The 12017-nt window shown below is 38.1% G+C and overlaps 1 pseudogene; it reads right to left on the bottom strand.

Moving 5' to 3' along the window:
• Positions 1 to 980: 980 nt before the first annotated feature.
• LOC148024442 (serine acetyltransferase 3, mitochondrial-like) lies at positions 981 to 1627 on the bottom strand (annotated as a pseudogene).
• Between the last annotated feature and the right edge of the window lie 10390 nt (positions 1628 to 12017).

The following is a 12017-nucleotide window of genomic DNA, read 5'->3' as shown; positions in this document are numbered from 1 at the left end:
AGCATCAAGACTCCATGAGGAATTCGTGAAAAGTGAAAAAGAAAAGAGTGAAAAGGTGTAGGATTGGAGTAAATGTCGTACAATGAGGGGCTTGCTAAACTTCTTTGAAATCTAGCAAGTGACTTGTAAGTGCCTTGTAAGTTTGTGATACTTTCTTAGCCTTATTTAAACAATGTTTCGGGAAAGAAATCATGTACCATGGGTTGTGTTTCTTGATGTGGAGGCCGCTACGATCGATGAAGTGCACACATGAACATACTTCACATTGAGCAACATTGAGCAACTAATCAATGGCAAGGAGAATGCTGCCAATAACTTTGCTCGAGGTTGCTACACCAAGTAAGCATCTTTGCATATTAGGTGCTTCATTCCTTTAATTTTTTTAAAAACATGTTTTCTGTCATAATTGCCCGCCTTCTTTTTCTCTCATAATTGCCCACTCTCTATAAAGATAGCAATTTAATTGTTCACATTTCCTAGAGGTTACTAAATGATGATTAGGTCCCCTCTATCCCCCCATCAGATCCTCTCTCTCTCTCTCTCTCTCTCTCTCTCTCTCTCTCTCTCTCTCTCTCTCTCTCTCTCTCTCTCTCTCTCTCTCTCTCTCTCTCTCTCTCTCTCTCTCTCTCTCTCTCTCTCTCTCTCTCTCTCTCTCTCTCTCTCTCTCTCTCTCTCTCTCTCTCTCTCTCTCTCTCTCTCTCTCTCTCTCTCTTCCCCCTTCCTTCCTACCTACTGTCGATGCTGCTACCAAGTCGATGATGCTGTCAATGCTGCTATCGATGATGCTGTTGATGCTACCTCCTACCTGCTGTCGATGTTGTTTGATGTTGCCTGTTGTTGATGCTGTCCATCTTTGCCCTAGTCTTCTATCCACCTTTCATGGGCCCTCGGTTGATCATGGTGTACCTACAGGCTGTACATAGTAAGATAAAGATTTATTTAGTCGAAAAACACATTTGATAAAAGCATTTTTGAGCAGCTTAAATCACATAATCAGACCATGTCTGATATATGGTATAACTAGGCATCTCCTTGAGGAGAGTAGCCTGGTGCTTCGGGCCTACCAACCTTGCTGGGCAACCGACTACAGTAGTCCTTGGTGGCACCTCCATGAGTACCACTGCACCAGCTCCAATTTTGGCCCCATCCCCCACCTTGACGTCGTCCAGAATGGTTGCAGTGCATCTATTAGAACCCCATTTCCTATCTTAGGATGCTTGTCCCCACCAACTTTACCTGTCCCACCTAAGGTTACATGATGCAAAATAGCCACATTGTCACCCACAATTGTTGTCTCTCCAATAACAACCCTTGTGGCATGATTTAACAAAATACCTCTTCCTATGCGGGCAGCTGGATGTATGCCAGTAGTAAAAACCTCTGCAATCCTGCTTTGTAATGTCAATGCTAGTAGAACACACCCTTCTATCCACAACCTATGGGCAATTCTGTGTGCTTGGCATGCTTGAAACCCTTTAAAATTCAATAAACAATGCAAATATGAGACACAGGCTAGATCCCCCTCCTTGACGGCCTTCATGTCTACCCTCAATGATTCCTGTGCATCAATGACATGCTTTAGTGTCTCATAAAATAAATTGCAAAGCATCAAAGAGCAAGGTAGCATGATGTCCTTGCATAGCCTTGTGCCATAGCCATCATCTTTATCTTACTTTGTATAATTTGTAGGTACACCTTGGTGACCTGGAACAAGGAGAAGGCTCTCAAGCCTACACAAGGGTGAGTAGTTCTGGTTGATCAAGTGCGTGCTCTCTCTTTCTTTCTCTCATACGTGTGCTCAGAGCCAACAATTTATATTCCTCATCCTCATCTTCTTTGAGGTATACACAGTTTCAACAATCCAACTTTGTGTTGTTATTTTAAGAATAATTAAGACATCTACTTTGAGATGCTTGGTCCATTATATGTCATAGAGAAATGCTTTTCAACATAGATGGTTTTCTCATACTGGTGTTTTGATCTTTCTATTCAGTGTGCACCTCTTCTATTTTGGTTGAATTAGCATGAATGGAGATTTACTTTTGCAATATTGAAAATAGGATAAGATAGTATTGCTTAGTCCCTCCCTAGGGCCTACAAATTGATTTAAAAGCTTCAAAATTGTAATGAGAATCCCTTTGATTAAGAGAAAGGGGGGATAAGAAGAGGATTGTGAAAAAGAATTTTATGACAAATGTGCAAAGTAACGTGTATAATTTAAAAGATTGCTTATATACTAATATCTTAATAGATATATGTATATATTTATGTATACATACTTCTATCTTAATAGATTTATGTATTTATGCATATGTACTTCTATGATTAACACTTAATGCTCCCTTGCCTCCTTGAATGCATAATTTAGGTACACACACATGATTAGAATCATCACTATGTACAAGGGTCTCAGGGGATGAGTGTGTCTTGGGGGATGAGTGCATCATGATACGTTTGTCTTGTGATGAGTTCATAGGGCCAAAAGGTGCTTGTCAAATAGGCACTTAGTCGTGAACTTGGCAAGTGAGTGTCTTTTGATAAGTATGTCACAATTGACTTGGCATTGTGTCGTGAACTTGGCATAGAGGTGTCACTTTGGTTGTGATACCCTCCCTTCCCCCCCTGGGTGTAGATGGACACTTGGTCGTGAATTTGGCTAAATAGTGACTTGACAAGCTACACATAAAATAAGTGATGGTCATTTGATCATGTATCCGGTTTCTTAATGTCCTGATACACTAATTGTTTTCTATTGTTCGATGGGATGGGCATTTAGGTCATCTATTCGGCCAAAACATGTCCTAATCTATGTGTAGCTTTTTTAAAATCTATCATGTTCTTGCATTTGTATTTTTTTAATAAGTTATGACTTGATGTAATTTGTGTTACCTTTTCAATGTTTAGATGGTATCATGCAATTGAAGTTCATATGCAACACCAATATAAATTAAGATTGATATCATATCATTGTATTCTTAATCAAAGATTAGATGTCATACATTTATATTAAAGTTATGTAGCTTAACTTACAATTGCTAGTTTAAGCCTTGGCCATTATGCTTATACACTTCTTTTCTTTATTGTAGAGAGTTTACAATTTGTGAAGATGGCCTTGAATGTTGCCAAAGCACTACGCATTTGCTTGATATAGGCTATATCATCTAGCACAAAAGAGAAGATGTCACTCATCAATAGTAATGAAATTGTCTTTGTCACTTTCTGCAATTCAACATGTACATCCATGCAGACCATGTTGTAGCAGCAAGGGCTTTTGCACCTAGTCACTGATGCACTTTGGGATCCCGAGAAGAACTTGCATCTTTGTTGTGCACTACTTGGGAATGCACCCAAGATGGTTGAAGTTAAGGAGTTAGCACCAGTGTCTGCATCGAAGGAGAGGTTAGTCTTTTGGAACATGAAGTGGAGAGAAGAGGTGGCACGCTTAAAGCGAGCAAAGATGGTTGAAGATCTTAAGGAGTTAGCACCAATGTCTACATCAAAGGAGAGGTTAGTCTTTTGGAACATGAAGTGGAGAGAAGTAGGGAATGCACCCAAGATGGTTGAAGATCTTAAGGAGTTAGCACTAGTGTCTGCATCGAAGGAGAGGTTAGTCTTTTGGAACATGAAGTGGAGAGAAGAGATGGCATGCTTAAAGCGAGCAAAGGACTTGTCCGGGACAACCTCTCTACCAAAGCGTCTAAAGACCACTATAAATGCAAGTCCCAGTTTTAATCCCACAAGGCAAAGAGAGAATCCATCAAGGGGAGGAACTATGTTGCGCACATTGAGGAATCACCAATGCGCACCAACAATTGGCATTCCCTTTGATGCCATCAAGCTAGGTAGAGTCATTGGTGAAGGTTCCTTTGGACAGTGTGTCCAAGTTACTATAGATAATATTACTTATTTTCTTTTAGATTTAACGTATTGCACCAAAATGTACAAGGGCTTCAACAATGTTAAGCTGCAGCAATTCCAAGTGGAGTGTGGGATGCAAATCAAGCATGGTAGATAAGGTTAGGGATGAGGCAGGCCTAGAAAACGCATATGTGAAGGCTTAAAGGATACTCTCAAGGACACTAACTTCAATGCAAGCGATGAAGGTGATGATAGTTTGCACAAGTCAGGTGACAACCTAAAGCATGTTAAAAGCATGCTCAAGAGCACATTGATTTCAAAGTCTACTCTTGAAAGTTGGCTAAACCAATGTGAGAAGACTTGAAAGAAGTTGAGGGAGTGAAACCCACCAAGAGATGATAGGTTTGAGCTTGCCACAGAAGATCTTAATGGTGCACCCTTGGCTCGAGTATGGTGCCATGAATGTGAAGCTCCTTATGGATTGGGAGTCATTGGGAAGCAATCCACTTACTCATGTCTTTCTAATTTCATGAGAACCAATATATTAGAAGGTCAAGCGCATCGAATAAGATATTTGGCAAATCAAGGGTTGAAGGTGGGAGCGACATCTAGCTCAAAAGACATAGAAGAAAGCAATGAAGATAATATGGTTGCAGTTTTAGCTGCAGTAGAGGAGATGGATATTTTTAATAGCACTCATGAAGGCAAGTGACATCTTTTTAACCATTGAAACCTCCAATAAAATGTTATTTTCATATATGACAATTATTGGTTTATGAAATAGTTGAGCTTTAGTAAGGTTTGGGTTTGTTTTGAAATCACTTTTGTATATGTATCTTAGGGCTAATTTCTAATCATTTTGGAGATTAATTTGTGAGTCTTGACTTGAAATAACACAGGATCTGATTTTGAGCTTATTGAGGCAACATTGAATGACTACAAAGATAAAGGGAGAGTAAGAGTTGTATGCAAGTATGATAAGAAATGGTTGCATTTGTGCCCTTCAAGATTAGACTTGCATACGATTCTCACATAGCATATCAAGTCAAAGTCTCACATCATGGCTACATCCAAAAAAACATCTGCCAACCATGTAGTTTTGACAAATGCTAGAGAGCGACCAAAGAAGCTCTTTCATGCATATCCACAACAAAAGTCACTGAGCTCTTTTCTTCACCCAACCAAAGAAAGTACCATACTAACAAATTCAGAAGGACCTTCTACTTGTACGGGTGACCCATATATGCCCTCTTCTTGTGATTTAAATTTTCTTTGTTGGGGATTATGTCAAAGGACCATGCCTTACAAAGCATGTGACGTCAACATAAAATCTATTCTACACGACCTTAAAATAGGAAAGGAATGGTATCCAGAGCCATATACAAAAGCTATCTTATATGATGGATCTCTTGAAATTAAGGTAAATGGATGCTACAAGCACATAAATTGCATTTGTATTTCATGTGGTGGAAATCCCTTTGAAAGTTTTACTTGTGAGTATTGTAAAAAAATTCCCACTTATGATGATTTTTGCATGAGAGTATACAGAGAGAGTACTGCTATTGAGAAGAGAGGATTTAGGAATACAGGAGGAGGAAGGCGATTAGATTATCTTAGCAGTGAAGAGTTGAAAAATGTGACAGTTAAGTCCAAGAAAGACTTGAAAGAAGCCAAGAGAAAGCTATGGTAGTTAGAAGCAAGAATTGTCGTGCTTTCGGTGAGGATTAGGTCCTTGAAAGAAGCAAACTTTGAATGCTTTAACAGGAAGGATGTGCGGCACTTTTGTAATAATATAGTTGAGGCCCATTGACAAGGTAAATTTGGAGGTAAACAAGCTTTGTGGGACTTTTTTCAAGATGTAGCAAAGAATATAGTACAAACAAAACAAGCACAACGATTCAATGAGCTCACAAAGGCCATGTTTGAGCTCGTTAAGCTTTGGGGCGGGCCACGCTTGCATGAATTTATGAGTACTAACCTTGGAGGGCCATCCATGTGCACTACAAGAAGGCAAGGGAAGAAAGCAATTCACTTCATGCCTGGAGAGCACGAGTATATAGTTGAGGCAGTGGGTAAGATATACATGGATGCAAAAAGTAAACATGGAGTAATGTCAATGGTGCCAATTATCATTGTTGAAGATGAGACAGCCATCAAACGTTGCATAAGGTGAGCTTAATAGATCTAATGTCTTGTAGTTTGCAATGTTTTTTACTTTCAATCATGTAAATGAAGTTTGTAAGATATTGAAAGTTAAAGCAAACTTTTTTTAATGCAGGTGGAATGCAAAGGATGACACTCTTATTGGATTATGTGGAAGTAAAGGAGAACGTTACCAATGCCTTACAAACAACACAATTATTGTGGGAGAGGGGTCACAGGGTTATAATACAATAGTGGATGCCTTTCAAAATCTTGTGGTGGGAAATTATGCAAGACTTTTGATAGTAAACCCTCTTCATGAGAGTCTTCCACGACTAGCTTTGGTAGTGCAAGTCACATGTAATCGCTTTGATAGTGTTTTTATTAGAAATCAATGGAATCTTGTGGAGCATTTATGGAGTGCAAAGATAAAGGATACAATAGGTCCAATAATTGGGCATGCTTCAGATGGAGATAGTAGACGGCGCAAGCTCATGCTTGAAGATTACCTTGGAGAGCATAGCGACCAACTCTTTATTAATTAGTGTGCATGGAAATTAAGAGAGAGAACAGTGGAAGGGCATGTGTATGGTTTACACGATCAAGACTTTGTACATTGTGGAAAAAAGATTGTTAGTCCACTTGATAGCCCTACTCGACAACTTGCGATTGGTAAAGTTTGGATTACACTCAATCATGTTACAATGGTCTATAACTCATTTTCCATTGATAAACACAAGCTATAGGATGGAGATATACAAAGAAATGATCGTCAAAATTGGGCAGCTTGGTGCGCAGATCGGACGCAGAATGCTCACGTGGTGAATCCCGGAAGGTCCCCAAGAACAATGAACTCTACCTTTTTGCACAAAAAACCATGTAAAAGCATGCACGACAAGAGGCAAGAGACAAATTGGGTTCAATCTCCCCCATGCCTTGTGTGAGCGCTTCACAAAGCATGTATTTTATGTATATTTCAATCTTCATGCTCAATAATAGCCCAATTTACAAAAATATGACAAGCTTTTAGCTTTTGAGTTTGCTTTCTACAAAAATAGGAAAATAAAGCTAATGGACGGTGCCCATAGAGTCTGGCACGCCCAATCTCAATGTCCAAATAGAAATAACATATCCGTGCCCATAGGCGCATACAAAATAATAATCAATAATCGATGTCTCAATAGACATAACAAAATATAGGCGTGGCGCCTATCAAAATATAGTCCAAAGGTCGAATACTCGCTAGACTCCAATGCTTTCCTCCGCCACTGCTGCTATCTCTACACATCAACTGAAGCATTCACAATCGTTAGTAAAATAATACAATTAAACTGACAAAAGTGAATACCTAGCAGTCTTCAGCTACATAAATAAATCAACTGGTTAGAAATAAATCCTAACCTTAATTTATTACGAGTGCGCACTCTAAACTCATAAACGTTTATTAATTTAATATGCATTTTGCGGAATCACCAGGTATGGAATCACCCATGTACACACTAAATTAATGAAATGCCCAAACAGGACAGGCGTCCCCATCAACTTCTCGCACAAAGAATCCTCTTTGTGTATGAGCCCCGGTCATCTAAGTTTACGGAATCCACCGTAAAACCTCACGGAATCTACCGTGGCACGGAATCCACCGTGGAATATGCCTCCTGGCATCATACCCCCGGGGTGGGATAGCAATTGACGTCAATTGCTATTAGCTCAATGTGGAGCTAACAGAGTGGGGAAAGCATTTAAGTCTCTAGCGTGCATCCATTGTGCTTCCTCTACAGGATGGTTCTTAAATTTTACTAGATATCTAGAATACCTTCGGCCAGTTCTAGTGGTCATGTAGTCAGTGTCTATGATGGCTTCTGGTTCAAGTATTTCAGTCTCTTCCTCTAATAAAGGTGGGTTTTCATAAACAGGGTGGATAGGTAATTGTCCTCTAAATGGTCTCAATAAACTAATGTGAAAGGTATTATGAATTTTCCAATGAGATGGCAATTCTAACTTGAATGCATTATCATTAATCTTATGAATAATTCTAAATGGTCCATAGAATCTAGGAGCTAATTTGACAACTGGATGTCTATCTACACTTTGCAGTCTACGCTTTTCTATTCTAAGCCAAACATAATCATCAACTTTGAAATTCATAGCTTGTCTTTTCTTGTTGGCTTGTTTGGTATATGATTGTTGGGCTTTAGCAATCATATCCTTAACTTCATCAAAAATACTATTATGCATAGTAGCAATATCATCAGCACTCTGAATTCTATTAGACAAAGATGCAACAGGTGTAGATAATCTATATCCATAAATGACTTCAAAAGGTGCTTTCTTTGTAGATGTGTGCGGTGTATTGTTATATGCAAACTGTAATAAATGCAAATGAGTATTCCATGTCTGAGGTTTGGAGATAGTATATGCACGTAAAAGATCTAAAATAGTGCTGTTTGTGGCTTCTGTTTGTCCATTTGTTTCTGGATGAAATGCAGATGAGAAATCAATCTTTGTGCCTAGATTTGCAAACAGTGTAATCCAAAAATTATTACAAAATCTAGAATCACGATCTGAAATAATCACTTTTGGCAATCCATGGTTAGTAAAAACAGTTTTCAAAAATAACTGTGCTGCTTGTGATGCTGTTAAAGTTTTCTTACATGCAATGAAATATGCTTGCTTACTAAATCTATCTACAATTGTCCAAATCATGTCATGGTTAGATTTTATATTTGGTAAACCAGTAATGAAATCCATAGAAATATGTTCCCAAGGTTTAGATGGAATAGACAAAGGCATTAGTAATCCATACTGTTTACCATGATGTCTCTTTATTCTTTGGCAAATCAAACATTCAGAAACGAAATTAGATACATCTGCATCCATATGCGACCAATAAAAATCTTCAGTTAACATGCGTAATGTAGATATGATACCTCTATGACCTTGATATGGGGGACAATAAATTTCATTCAAAACAAAAAATCGGAATGGAATAGTAACACATAGTCTCTTTTCAAAAAACATAAATCCATCAGTATATGACAATGAATCAACAGGAATGAAATTATTTTGAACTAATTTTTGCCAATCAGAATGAAAAGTAATATCCTGGTAATATGTATCTTTCATAGCAATCAAAGAATCAAAAGATATGATAGAAATATTATGAATTGCAGGTCTTCTACTCAATGCATCAGCAACTACATTTTCTTTTCCAGGTTGGTATTGAATTATAGGATGAAAACTTTGAATGAAGGAAGCCCATTTGATATGACGGTCAGAAATTTGGGGTTGGCTAAGTAGATGTCTAATGCTTTGCTGGTCAGTCTTTATCATGAATTCTGAACCCATTAAATAATGCTTCCACTGTTTTAATGCTTGTACAACTGCTAATAGTTCTTTGTCATAAGTGGAATATTTGAGCTCAGAGGGTTTCAGCTTAGAACTAGAATATGCTATTGGATGATTGTCTTGCATTAGTACGGCTCCTATTCCTGATCTGCTAGCATCGATCACAACTAGAAAGAATGGTCTGTTAAAGTCAGGAAATTGTAGAACAGGGGCATTAGTTAATGCACGTTTCAGTAATTCAAAGGATTTCTGCTGATTTTCAGTCCATTGATAAACAATTCCTTTCTTAAGAAGTTTGGTTAATGGTAAAGCAAGTAATGAAAAATTACGTACAAACTTCCTATAGAAACTAGCAAGACCAAGGAATGAGCGTAATTCATGTACATTTTTAGGAACAGGCCAATGCAATATTGCATCAATTTTCTTAGGATCAACTTTAATTCCTTCTTTTGATACAATATGACCTAAATATTCTATTTCCGTTTTAAAGAATTCACTCTTGTCAGGATTTGCAAACAATTGATTTTCTTTCAGTAATTGAAAAACTAATTATAAATGCTCATAATGCTCTTTTTCACTTTGACTAAACACCAAAATATCATCAAAGAAAACAATCACACAATACTGATATTTCAGAAAGATACGGTTCATCATTCTACTGAAAGTAGCAGGTGCATTAGTTAATCCGAATGGCATGACTAAGAATTCATAATGGCCAAACTGTGTTCTGAATGCAGTCTTAAATATGTCAGATCTATCTAGCCTCACCTGATGATATCCAGACTTAAGGTCAATTTTACTAAATATAGAAGATCCTTGCAGTTTGTCCATAAGGTCGTCAACTCTAGGTATAGGATACCTATTCTTTACAGTGATCTTATTTAATGCTCGGTAGTCAATACACATACGATAGGTATTATTCTTTTTCTTGACTAAGAGTACAGGTGCACCGAATGGAGAACTGCTAGGTCGAATTAAACCTCTATTTAGTAATTCTTCAACTTGACTCTGGATTTCTTTTTGCTCTATTTGATTGTGCCTATATGGTGCTTTGCAAGGTGGTTGTGTGCCAGGAATTAAATCAATCTTATGGTCTTCTGGACGTGAAGGTGGTAAACCTGGTGGTAGGTCTTGTGCAAAACAATCCTTAAAATATGCAAGAAATTCCTTATGCCTAGGATGCATATGATTTTCCTTTGTGTGCAATTCATTCACCCAAATGAGATATGATTTAGTATTCTTGCGTAGTGCACGTTTTGCTTGAGTATGCGAAAGCAGTGGAAAAATATTAGATGCATGCATACCATATAATGTAATAGATTTTCCTTGAAAATTAATATTCATTGTGTGCGTGGAATAATCTATATTTGGATTATGCTGGTGTCTCCAAGGCATTCCTAAAATAATGTCACTTGACTGTAATGGGACAACTAAGAAATTTCTTCTTTCAATAAATGAACCAATTTGAATCTCTAAATCTTGAACTTCTTGTGTGCCATTGTACCTAGTGCCTAAAAATGCAGCTTTTATGCGATAATGCGTAGGTACAGTATGCAATTTCAATTCCTTTACCAATTTTGCTGAAATAAAGTCATGAGTACTACTGTCATCATACAAAATAGTTCTTTCCTTTCCATGCACCAAACATTTCATAGTCAATAATGAATGTGAAGTAGGCATACATGGTAAAGTGTCGGAAGTAGTAGTAGGATCATCCTCATCTTCAGTGAAATCCAGCATATCCTCATGCTCGTCTTCGTCCATGGCTCCAAGATAGTTGATATGTGCTGGTGGCTTCTTTGAATGACAATTTGCTGCGAGATGCCCTGGCTGGTGACACTTATAGCATACTATTGGCTTGGCTTTGGTTACATTATTTGCAATAGCTGGAAGTCTGGGTACATTTGGATTTGCTTGTGGAATAGGCTTAGAATTTGGATTGACATTGGAGGGTAATGCAAGTGGTTTAGGCCAATTCTTGCGGAAAGATGGTGATGAGAAACGACCTGGATTAAACCTTCTAAAATTGGAATTGAATTGTTTAGATCCATAATTACCGTTGGCTTGGAATTGCTGTGGTCGTCTGTCTCTTCTGCGTAACTTATCTTCAGTGTCGTGAGCTAAGGAGATGGCGTCTTCAAGGGTAGCAGGCTTGAACATGTTCACTTCAGCGTAGTAATGTCCAAGAAGTCCAGACATATACTTCCGCTTATGTGTCGTCTCTGGTACGTCTTCAAGCATGCGTAGCTGTAGGAGTGCATTCCAAAAACGCTCTGTATACTGTGGAATAGGCTCACGATCTCGTTGTTGAAGTAAATCCCATTGCTTGATAGCCTTCTCATGAAATTGCGATGGAAGGAAATTCTGCATGAACTTCTTCTTGAAATCTTCCCAAGTAGCAGGACATTCTATGCTCTTACGGACTACAGTCCACCAAAGTGATGCTCTGTCTATCAGATGATTAGTAACACACTTGATTTTATCTTTTTCAGGATAAGTTTCCTCATGGAAATAGTCATCAAACTGGCTAATGAATGATAAAACAGTCTTTCCTTCTCGTATGCCATTGAAAGTGCGAAACTTGAAACTTCGTTTACTTATCTTGGATTCCTTGCGAATGGTTTGTGCTTCAAGAGTGGCGTCGATGGTACGTCGAATCAAATCTTCAG

Source organism: Lygodium microphyllum, chromosome 15, assembly GCF_053477565.2.
Source record: "Lygodium microphyllum isolate KBCC chromosome 15, Lygodium_microphyllum_v1.1.10, whole genome shotgun sequence".
In the NCBI taxonomy this organism is placed as follows: Eukaryota; Viridiplantae; Streptophyta; class Polypodiopsida; order Schizaeales; family Lygodiaceae; genus Lygodium; species Lygodium microphyllum.
The sequence above is the reverse complement of the archived record's forward strand: the minus strand, read 5'-3'. Positions and strand labels throughout refer to the sequence as shown.